The following is a 7534-nucleotide window of genomic DNA, read 5'->3' on the forward strand; positions in this document are numbered from 1 at the left end:
ATATGTAGAAGTTAAACAGAAATTTGATGAATATGAGTTTTTTTTAAGTTATTGCAAAAAAAGCGTTGAGGGTTTTTAATATCCTACGAGGTACCTTCGTACATGTTTCTAAGAATGAAGAATGAGACCTATTCAAACTTCGCTATACTTTAACATACAATACTTTACTCCATTTTAACACAACTATCATTTTTTGATTTTTTTAAATTTTATAAAATGTTTCTTCCTCTACATTTCCATTTCCGTATTGGATGGTAAATATGGCTTTCGCATTTTCAATAACTGTGACAAGGTGGAAGAAATCTATGCGCATAAATCGCAACATATTATCTTGGTCGCGCGTTTCTTCAATAGCTCTCTAGTGGTGATGGTGACAGCAGAGAAACCCAACTGTTTACAAATGTTACACTTCAAAAAGAATCAAAATATCTGCGTCTACGGCTCAAATACCCACAGTATATGAATGAATCGAACTCACCCAATTGTCTGTGTTGCCGTCGAAACCAGGCCTTATCGTTCGATCACGATGGCAACCCCCGCGCGCACATTAATATTTCTTCTGTTGCTACAATCTTTTCGTTCGTACATTTTTTGCACTTGCTTGTGCATACATACATACATACATATCCGGCAACTTGATTTCAATTCGGAACAAAAGAGAGAAGGAAGAAACTAAAATTTTTTAAAGCGCTCACGCTATTTTTTATATACTTTATTAAATGCTCTATTAATGTGTTGAATTGATAAATAAAGTTATAGCTGCTATTAAACATCAAATATTTCTCCTTCTTTGCCCGTAACAAATCTTTAAAAAATTTTAGTGTTTTGCTTTGATTAATTACTTGGAATCGCGATCATTGTTCAGCACTTGCACGTGCCAATAAAGGCTTTTGCATAAACCGGCGACAGTGGCTAAAGCGTTCGCAAGAATTTATCCAGCGAAATCAGCGGCATCAATTCCGAAATCAACAAATTGTACTCGAGTTTTTTCCTAATTCACACTGTTACCTCGTGCAAACATGTGCATTTGTAAGGTATGCGGAAAAAAGGAGGACAAATCTGCAGGGGAAAATTGGGTGCAGTGTGACGAATGGTTTCACTTCGAATGCGCTGGAGTGGATGAAAGTGTTGAGCAGCGTGATTGGAGTTGCGCTTCCTGTACTGAAAATAACAATACGGGACCAGGGCATACAAATGCAATGCAAGACACAAATTCTTCTGGTTCGTCACAACAGCAAACGCAACCCGCTCAACCCAAGGGCAACGGATTAGAAGTTGGTGAGAGTGTCCAGTCGCAACGTCAATCCAATGAAGGCAGTCATCAAAAACAACTTATGTTAGCTATGCTCGAAGAGAAACGCGCTGCAGAAGAACGTTTGATAGAGCAAAAGTATCAGTTACTTGCTCAAATGAATATTAGCGGCACAACCGTTACAACTTTACCATTTGTTGCCACCAATACCCCATCACCCTCGCAAGTCACAGCCAGGCAGGCCATACCGAAAGAGTTGCCTACCTTTAGCGGCGACCCAGAAGAGTGGCCGATGTTCATCAGCACCTATGAGCACAGTACGTCCATAGCAGGGTTTTCGAGCGTAGAAAATATGCTGCGTTTGCAGCGTTGCCTAAAAGGTAAAGCACGCGAGTTGGTGAAGGACAAGTTGCTCCTTCCAACTATGGTACCCGATGTTCTCAGCACACTAAAGATGTTTTTCGGTAGACCAGAATACATTTTAGAACGAGTCATCGCTAAAGCAAGGAAAATAGCTCCTCCAAAAGACAAACTTGAGACACTCATAGAGTTTGCACTAGCTGTCCGTAATATATGTGCGACAATGCAAACTTGTAAGCTGAACGAACACCTCAACAATCCGATGCTGGTGAAAGAACTTTTTGACAAATTACCTAATCATCACAATCTGGCTTGGGCAATGCACCCGCGTGACGGTGCACCACACATACAACAATTTAGCGAATGGCTTTATCGTATTGCCGAAACAGCATCAACCGTAGTAGCATCAACCGTAGTATAACTTGCCGTCGTTTACAAAACAAGCTCAGTTAATACACACAGCAGCAACAATGACATACAACCAAAAACTGACACGAAGACTCACCGCAAAGGCTGTTTCTCGAAGAAGGGTTGTGGTACGAACGGTTGCACACAAAAACATCATCCACTTCTGCATAGTGGCGGCAATGAAAATGCAATTAAGGCAGAAAACGAACAGGCCGTTGTAAGCACACATCGTGCCGATAACAACAGCAGACAGTTCTTTCGTATAATGCCAGTGAAGCTGCATGCGGCAGGTAAGACAATCGAAGTGTTCGCGTTCCTGGACGAAGGGTCGTCTGTGACACTCGTGAGTGAAACTACGCGCAGCGAAAGCACATCGGTGCGAGCGTCAATACAAATATCCACAACAGATAACAACAGACTGCTTTGGTTAAATAACTTACGTACATTAAAAAATCTAGCTCTACCGAAACAATCGATGAACGCAAGCGAGCTGCGTCGCGCATACCCTTATTTAAGGGACATACCTTTACCATCTTACGATGATGTTCAACCAATGTTGCTTATAGGAGCCGACAATTGGAAAATAGCTGTACCTCGAAAAATACGCGAAGGTCGTCGTCACGAGCCAATCGCATCTAAGTATTGGTTAGGGTGGAGCATCCAAGGCGCTTCGACCGCAGCAACATATGTAACCATGCATCATTGTGAATGCAAATGGCAAGAATTACACGACGTCGTTAAAGAAAGCTTCAGCTTGGACGCCGTGAAACAACAAAATATAATGTCAAGCGACGACAAACGAGCCATTGAGATGCTGGACCAGACGTGCGCTAAAGTAAATGGGCATTTCGAAGTCGGCCTGTTATGGCGCTACGAGGACTACAGCCTGCCCGAGAGCTACAACAACGCACTTCAGCGTCTCAACTGTTTAAAGGCTAAAATTAAACGCGATCCGTCGCTTTACGAAAAAATCGATAACCAAATCCACAATTTAATACAAAAGAATTACGCGTTTCAACTCTCGGAGGCCGACATGGCTATCAACAATAAGCATGTTTGGTATCTACCGATTTTCATAGCAACAAATCCGAATAAGCCTAATAAAATTAGACTAGTGTGGGATGCGGCAGCGAAGTCGCATGGTACGTCATTGAATGATCATTTACTCACGGGACCAGATCTGCTACAACCTCTTATCGAAATTCTACTGAGGTTCAGAATGGGGAAGGTGGCAATATCCGCCGACATCGCTGAAATGTTCCATAGGATAAATATTCGCGAAGAGGACATGCACGCACAACGCTTTTTGTGGTTCGACCAAATCAGCGGTCAAACAAGCGCAAATGTCATGAGAGCTATGACATTCGACATAAACTGCGGTCCATGCATTGCTCACTACGTCCAAAACAAAAATGCCGAAGAGAAACGTCAGAGGTGTCCCAGAGTATACGAGGCAATCCGAAACTCACACTATGTTGATGATTACACAGATAGCACCGAAAACGAAGAAGCCGCATTTGCGGTGGCAGACGAAGTTCGCACTGTTCATCGCGCTGGTGGATTTGACCTTAGACACTGGGCTGCGAACTCGTCTAAAGTCCTTAGACAGCTTTCAAATATTGACCCAGCAGAACAAGTCCCAGTACAATTTGGAGAGACCGAAAAGGTTCTGAGTATGTATTGGGACCCGTATAACGACATTTTTAAGTATATTTTCAGGTTCGCACGGCTGCGTAGAGATGTTTTAGCGGAGCAGGCCGTTCCAACAAAACGTGAGGTTTTGCAGGTCCTCATGTCCATCTTCGACCCGTTAGGGGTCAGTAGGTCTGAAAATACTTTTACAGCGCGTGTGGCGAAATAATATTGGATGGGACGAAGAGCTCTCTGAGGAGCTTGCCGAAGGTTGGCGACATTGGAAGCGTACGCTGCCTTTAATACAAGCAGTCGAAATTCCGAGGTGCTACTCACAATAATTTCATGATGGGGCGCGTTTAGAATTTCATACGTTCGTTGATGCAAGCGAGTACGCTTGCGCAGCGGCTTGCTACTTAAGAGTAGCGCAAGAAGATATTGTCGATCTTTCGTTAGTGCCTGCGAAAAGCAAGGTCGCCCCTCTAAAACCTCTTTCCATTCCTCGTATGGAATTGCAAGCTGCGTTAATCGGCTTACACTTGTCTCAACGTATTATCGATGTGCGCAAACTCAACATACAAAACGTCACATATTGGTCAGATTCGAGGACGGTTTTACAATGGTTGAAGATGGACCCACGCAAATTTCAACAATTCGTTATGCATCGTATCGGCGAGATACTTGAAAACTCAGACGTCAGGCAGTGGCGATGGGTCCCAACGAAATTTAATGTGGCAGACGCAGCAACCAAGGCCAGCAGTCCAGTGTTAATTACAAAGTGGTTGCACGGTCCCGAATTTCTACGGAAGGCGAGCTTTGAATGGCCCGAATTCGAGTGCACCATCACTGATGACGTCGATATGAGCGAGTTGCGGAAACATGTATATGCAGTGAGCAAAGTTCCATATATACCGATAAACGTAAAATATTTTTCCGACTGGCGCAGGCTTTATAGGGCCGTCGCCACATTTATCTTATACATTGTCAAGCTAAGAGCTGCTGTACACAGCTACATCAAGCCGAACACAATTACGCCAGAGATGATCCAGAGCGCAGAAAATCTTCTCATTAAGCAATTGCAGCTTGAATCATTCTCACCTAAGATCAGTGCATTATGTGCTAAGCAACCACTAAGCAAACGAAGTCGATTGTCTGGGCTAAACGCTGTGACGTTCCTTATGGAACTCCTTCAGAAAAATTATTTTGTGCGCACGCTAATGCACGCACGCTCCACTCAAACACCAAAAAAACAATCAAACACGAATTTTATGCTTAGTTTTAGTTTGGTTTAATTAGGTTTAGATATAGTTTTGTTTACTGTACAATAAGACTATTTTTTAAGTAGTAGCACTTAGTTAATTTAATGTACACTTAGATTTAGTTTCCTTTTTTGTAAATTTGTCGTCCACGCCAAGTCTCAGCCAAAATTAATAATGATGGCCGCCTTTTCATTCCGAGCCGACCTCCCCGTTTTCAACTTGTTTCAACACCTGGGGGCCTACCATTGTAAATTTTACCAAGTAGCGCAACTAACAGCTGATCGGTGAAAATTCGCACATTCACACGCACAGTTCTCGACTCAGTTTCAAAACAAAACTTTAGATTATTTAATTCAAATTTTAAAGTGAGATAATCCTTACAAATTTATGTATACAGAATATATATGGCGTTTTTGTTGTTATTAAAACAATAGTTTTATTTATATTAAAGCTTTTATCATTTTTTTTTTTAACTTTGAGAAATCTCCGAACACCATTCCTTCATTATATGACATTCGACTGCCTAGTCCACTGCCTTCCACTCTATTCGCAACATAACCTCTACTTAAGCTGCCAAACTATATAGTAAACAATGGGGCCTACTCTGTATTGCGATGCGAAAGGCAGTGCGATGCGAAAATAAATTGCGATGCGAAAGGTAATTGGAACTCTGTAGCGCTATCGCATCGCTAACAATGTCGCTTTTTTATTTTTCGCTAATTTTTTGCTTGAGTATGCATCACTGACCAAACTCAAAGAAAGAGAACAAAAGAAACAAGGCGATTACAATTTCGGCAAACGATTAATTTTTGTTGAACAAATTAAAAAAAGGATTCTGTAGCATTATGGAACGATTTAAATGAAGAAAGGATTGATTTAAATGAAGAAATCCTCCCAGTTCAGAAATTGAACTAGAAGAAGCGAACGTGATAAATACAGAAAACGTGGAAAATCATAGAATGGGAAATATTGCTAGTTGTATCAGAGAACAAATAAAAAATGACATGATTTCAAATAGAAATGCTTTATAAAAAAGTGGTTTCGATTTAATTGTTATTTATTTATGTATTTTAAGTCCACTAGGATTACAAATTGTTGCTTTTGTGTTTGTTTTGTTTTTTGAGTTGTCCTATATATTTTTAAATGAATATAAAGATATCAATTTATAAAATCATCAATTAATACTTACATATTTGAACAATGCGAATTCCTTTACTTGTAGCAAGAAAAATGCGAAAGTGAATGCTGTTTGACATTCGCTTTCGCTTTACAGAGTGCCGGCAATGCGAAAAGAGAGAAAAATTGCGAATGGGCAAAATGTGAATGCGAAAGTCAAAATATACATGCGAATGTCAAGATACAGAGTACCGATTTTGCGATTTCGCGTATTTTTTCTTTCGCATCGCAATACAGAGTAGGCCCCCTGTTGTCCATTCACAATAGACAACAGGGTTGCACCAAGTGGGAAACAGGGTAAGATCATAAGGCTGCTGTTACACCATCCCCCTTTTCGAAAAAAAAGTTTGAAGTCGACAAGTTGATCAGGTTTGTCGGCTTCAACCTTTTTGGGTGGTTATTATTTATCCCGATTGGGAAAAAAATTAGGAAAATTTTGAGGTTTGCGGCAGGTCTACCTAGGCTAACTTGGCTAGTTTAACTAATTACATTTATTTATATTTTAAGCCTTACATATTTACATATATGAATATTAATAGTTTATTTATTATTCTCTTTTTTCCTGTAAGTAGCTTATTTTATTTAATTAATTACATTTATCTGTGCTTTAAGCCTACATATTTACATATATGAATATTAATAGTTTTTTTGTTTGTTTTCTTTGTACTTCAAAATTTCATTTATATCGGTTTTGTATAGTAACTTATACATATATTTTCTATTTGTTTATTTTACTTACGTTACGTATTGTTTTCATCGTTTGACATATTTTTATTTAAATTTGCTTTTACTTAAATTAAGTATGGTATTATACATTTATAATTAAATTTGCTTTATTAGCGTAATGAAATAGTAAAAGATTTTTTTTTGACTATCTCAAAACGAAATTGGGTACATCCGATTATATTTATCTAGGTACTCCTCTTATGCGGTTTTTATGTACCGTTTTGTATTTTTTGTTTTCGTTATCCAAAATGGTTACATTTACACCGTCTATATTTGTTACTAGGTATGGACCCTGATATATGTTTTTATGTTTTTCCCGTGGTTCTTTTTGAACTAAAACCATATCGTTTATGTTTACTACCATTGGTTGTGCATTTTTGTCATATGCCTCTTTATTCCTTATTTTGTGTTTTTCTACTAACTCTTTAGCAAGGCGTGGCATTTTTGCATTCGGTACTTTACTTCTTTTGAATAATTTCCGATATTATAAATTGGTTCAATTCTATCGTTCTTCAGTTCAGATGGCACAATGGCCTTTTTACCAAAAATTAGTTCAAAAGGAGTAAGTTTATTATCGAATACCGTATTTGGCGTTGTGTTATGCCAAAACGTAAAATATCTCAAATATGTATCCCAATCATCAAAGGAATCATCTAAGTACGCACGTAGGTACTCGTTAAAAACTCTATGGTTTCTTTCGACAGTTCCTACGGTTTCGTGG

This window comes from Eurosta solidaginis, chromosome 5 (assembly GCF_040869045.1).
Source record: "Eurosta solidaginis isolate ZX-2024a chromosome 5, ASM4086904v1, whole genome shotgun sequence".
Lineage (NCBI taxonomy): Eukaryota > Metazoa > Arthropoda > Insecta > Diptera > Tephritidae > Eurosta > Eurosta solidaginis.